The sequence below is a fragment of the Sorex fumeus genome, unplaced genomic scaffold, assembly GCF_029834395.1.
Source record: "Sorex fumeus unplaced genomic scaffold, SorFum_2.1 ptg000044l, whole genome shotgun sequence".
NCBI classification, from domain to species: Eukaryota; Metazoa; Chordata; class Mammalia; order Eulipotyphla; family Soricidae; genus Sorex; species Sorex fumeus.
In genome coordinates, this window is record NW_026606101.1 from 72,748,874 (window position 1) to 72,752,642 (window position 3,769).

The following is a 3,769-nucleotide window of genomic DNA, read 5'->3' on the forward strand; positions in this document are numbered from 1 at the left end:
AGAACACAGTGAATCCAGACACAGGAAAACAGTGGGGAATGTTAAGAAAACCAAAATCATGTTCTTTCATAGGAATGAAACGGATACACCTTAAATCAGGAATTCTGGAAAATTCCCGTGACCCAAAAAAACAAAGTTTTTTCTTTTTTTCTAGAGCAAAACATGAAAAGCCTTGATGACTGAATAAGACTGTGGTTCTTATACAACACCAAAGACATAATTCCTTTGGATTTAATTAAAGTTGAAATCTTCCGCTCTTCACTTTTAAGATCACAAGGTCTGCAGTGGAGTAAGACACTTGCCCGCCCCAGATGCCACCTGGAGGCAAAGAAAAGGTCATTGCCTTTTCAATCACAGCAGTACTTTGCAAATCGTTTTTTTTTTTTTTTTTTTTTTAAGTAGAGAACAAAGACATGGTGTGGTTCTCCTGCACCAAATAGTGATGGCCTCCAGGGATGCTCAGCTTAAACTGAAACTTCTCAGCTTGTACTGTCACCCTCACTACCTCCCTCCAACCTAAAGTTCTCACCACACTTCCATTGCAGGTGCAGAACCTCCCTATTCCCCAGCCCCCTCACCCCCACCCCACCGATTCATTCTCCCACCACCATCCTGGTATTTGCTCTTCCCTGTGCTCACAACCGATTCTCAGATAGTCCTATAAATAGCTGCCCAGTTTATGAAAATACCAACAACTTGCTCCCAGCAGCCTGGGAGACCTCCATTACCTCCACTACCTCCATTACCCGGCTGCCGACACACTCCAGGACGCTTTCCGGACACTCAGGCTGAGGCTCACGCATGAGTGAAGCCCCACAGAGCAAGGGTTGTGGAACTCTGGACCTCGGACTCCAGGCTCAATGGACCTGGGAACAGAGATCCTCTGCCTGCTCCCTGCAGCCCGGCAGACCTCCGTTACCTCCACTACCTCCACTACCCAGCCGCCGGCATACTCCAGGACGCTTTCAGGATGCTTTCTGGACCGCTTTTATGTGACACTTTCGACACATCATAAAACACTTAATACAAGATTACCGCATCATATTTGATTGCATTGAAATATGGTTTGTACCATAGGAATACCTGCAAGGATGATTAGAGGCCGCTCTAAAAGCCGCTATCCCTCTTGGAGAGCCTGGCAAGCGACCGAGAGTGTTCTGCCCACACAGCAGAGCCTGGCAAGCTATCCGTGGTGTATTCGATATGCCAAAACCAGTAAATACAATGGTTCTCATTCCCCTGACCCTGAAAGAGCCACCAATATGGCAGCGTTAAGAAGGATAAGGAGGGGCTGGAGCAATAGCACAGCGGGTAGGGCGTTTGCCTTGCACGTGGCCGACCCACTTTCAAGTCCCAGCATCCCATATGGTCCCCTGAGCACCGCCAGGGGTGATTCCTGAGTGCAGAGCCAGGAGTAACCCCTGTGCATCACCAGGTGTGACCCAAAAAGCAAAAAAAAAAAAAAAAAGAAGAGAAGGATAAGGAAGGAGTGGCTGATAAAATCTCAGGGCCGACCTAGGTTGCCACAACGAAGAAAGACAAAAATGACTGTCTGTACCTTCAATGCATGTACGCTGGCATTCGAGGACCTGATGGTTCAAGCGTGAAAGATCAAGTACGACATCACTGGTCTGACTGAGATGAGAAGGCATCAATCACATCATGCCATTTTCGACACTGGGGAAGTTCTTCAACTCAGAACATGTGACAGAAGAGGTGTCATAGGTGTTGGTGTCCTTGTCAACACAAACTTGGCCATAAGCATTCATTCAAATGCCTAACAATGCGAATCGGATGATTACACTTGAATAGATGTGGCTCACTGCCAGCAGTTTCTATCTTCGTTGTCTATGCACCAACACCCAATTATAATGAAGGAGAAATTGAGACGTTCTACATGGAGCTGGAGAAGTTCTATAAAGAAGACCACACCTTCTACAAGATCATTGTCTGTGATTTTAATGCCAACATAGGACTGAGAAGATCAGCCAAAGAACTCCACATTGGGACTCATGGCCTGGAATGGAACGAACAGGGTGAGAGACTGTCTGAGTTCATCATGTCGACCAAGACCAACCATGGTAACTCACAATTCCAGAAGGCCAAATCTAAACGTTGGACATGGGAGTCTCCCGGTGGGCGGTTCCACAACAATATGATGACCACATCATATTCAATCGACGGTCTTGCCTGACTGATGTCGCTGTTGTCCCAAAATTCCAAATGGGATCGGACCACCACCTACTTTGTGCAAAATTCCACTTCACCGAGTGGGGAGATAGGGCTGCAAAGTTTAAGAAGAGAATTCCCAGAACGACCACCAACTGGGAGCTCTTTGGCACTATTGCTGCAACATGGGAAGATGCCATTGTTGACAACATTGACGAGGAGTATGATGGACTGGTTCAGCACCTCCATGATTGTGTGAAGAATGCTGAGAGAGAGATAGCCACAAAAAGACACCTGTCTTCGAAAACTCTCAAGCTCATTCACCAACGTGGCTTGGCACAAGCTCAGACAACCGCAAGTGAATGTCCGAGCTCGCAAAGCAGTGCAGAGAAGCGATAAAGGAAGACCTCAAAGAGAGAAGAGCAGCAGTACTGGCAGATGCAGCAGAAGCTGGGAAAAATATTCACAATGCCCGCCTGTCCTTCACCAACTACAAGACCAAGATGACTGCCCTCCGCCATCCTGATGGATCTATCACATCTTCCAGAAGGGCAATAAAAGATTATCCATGACTTCTACTTGGATCTCTTCGATAGCCACATCCACCTGCCCACATACCAAATTCTGCAGGATGGATATGTCGTTCCCAACTTTCTCCCTTTCGAAATCCGACACGCCATTTCATGGGTAAAGAAGTGAACAGCACCCAGCACAGACAAGGTCAGACTCGAACACCTGAAGAACCTGCCATCAATACACTGGCTCGGCTCTTCACACACTACCTGTCTGAATGCAAGATTCCGTCCCAATGGAAAACCAGCAGGACTGTACTACTGTATAAGAAGGGAGACATCCACGACATTGGCAACTATCGCCCAATCTGCCTGTTGTCTGTCATCTGCAAGCTATTCACACGAGTCATCCTGAATAGGATTGGCAGAACACTAGATGAAGGACAAACATGCGAGCAAGCCGATTTCCGAAAAGGATTTAACAAAATTGACCATAACCACACAATAACCAAGCTCAGTGAAGTTTCTCAGGTGTTCAAGATGCCACTCTGTCTGACATTCATTGATTTAAAGAAGGCCTTTGATTCTGTTGAGACTGAAATGGTCAGCGAGGCCTAGCCAAACAGGGGGTTCAATGTCAATACATCAGGATCCTCTGTGAGCTGTATTGCAGATTCACTACCAGGATCTCACCATTCTACAGGGAGGTGATCACTGACGTCAAGAGGGGTTCAGCAGGGTGATACCATTTCACCAAAACTCTTCAGTGCCACCCTTGAGAACATCATGCGACGACTGGAATGGGAAGGAATGGGAGTGAAGATAGATGTCGGCAACTACACCACCTCCGCTTCACTGATGACATCGTTCTTATAACACCAAACATCAGCCAAGCGGCACAAATGCTGGCCGACTTCAACTGTGAGTGTGGAAAGGTCGGACTACAGCTGAATCTCACAAAGACAATGTTTATGAGAAATGGTCTCGTTCCTGACATTCCATTCACTCTCAATGGGACAAACATCTCTGAACGAGGCAGTTATGTGTACCTAGGTCGAGACGTCAACATGACGAATGACCTGGCACCT